We start from the raw sequence: 1,177 nt of genomic DNA, 5'->3' as shown, positions 1-1,177 counted from the left end.
TCTCTAAAACCAAATGAAGACTACCACTATTTATACTACAAGAAGTCTTCCTAGCAATGAATAGGAAGATAATGGAGGTAGTAAATAGTGAAGATAATGGCCTTAGGAGTTTCATAGGTTACAATGGGAGTTACATAGGTTACATAGGTTACAATGGGAGTAATGGAGGAATTAAGAATGAAATACATTGATGGATAACCAATGCTAATGGATGATTGAGAAGTCATCCATTCCAATGTTCATTCTTATAACTCCAAAATAAAGCAATTTAATATGTTAAATATTAATATTAAAATGCTAATAACCTAACAGGTTGTGTATTTTGTAAAGGGTTGTGACCGATTGAAAGGTAGTGCATTTTCAAAGGGTTGTGACCTTTCAAAAATGTTGCGTATTTTTAAAGATTTTGCAACTTTTATCCTTTATTGACTATAAGTAGAGAGGCTTCCTCGTATTTTTCTTCACTGAATTCTTTCCTTCTTCTGAATACATTTCTTACAAAATAAAATCGATCAATCGTGTCTATGTGTATAATTCACTGTCATTTTGAGTATTGAAATTATCAAAGTTTGAGGTACCACTACTTGTTTAATGATTAATATGTTTTATCTTGAGAGGAATTAATCTACAACCTCAGTTATTTGAGTGGATTAAATTTTTTAAGGACAATGAATTATGTGGACTTGACTAGTTCTTTTCTTTTTATTTTCATCTTTTATTATTTCTGATTTGATAATATGAATATAGGAGTCAACAAACGGGTGTACGTGCACCCAAGGACACGTATGGGTCCACCTCTGTCCGCAAAAGACATGTCCATGCATCATATGTTATATAAAAAAGAAAGTCGCATGCTACATGACTTACAGATTACTCACTTTATAGAACACTTGATCATAAATATGTGAACATTGAGATTACCTCAGCAATCGAGTCACGTATTCTCACAAGTCATAAAAATATGATAAAACTACGGAAACATTAAAAATGAGGAAATAGATTCAAAAGAACAAAGAGACCATGTTGGATATTATAGAGATTGCGTAGTGGCTATATGCTATCAAATAATCAAGTTCAAGGAGATAATTAAGATTGTGACAAATTTAGATGTTCAATTAATATCTCTATTCAAAGGGTCGTCAATGTGGTTTCAAAATTATATATATATATATATATA

This window comes from Solanum pennellii, chromosome 7, assembly GCF_001406875.1.
Source record: "Solanum pennellii chromosome 7, SPENNV200".
NCBI classification, from domain to species: Eukaryota; Viridiplantae; Streptophyta; class Magnoliopsida; order Solanales; family Solanaceae; genus Solanum; species Solanum pennellii.
Note: the sequence above shows the minus strand (reverse complement) of the source record.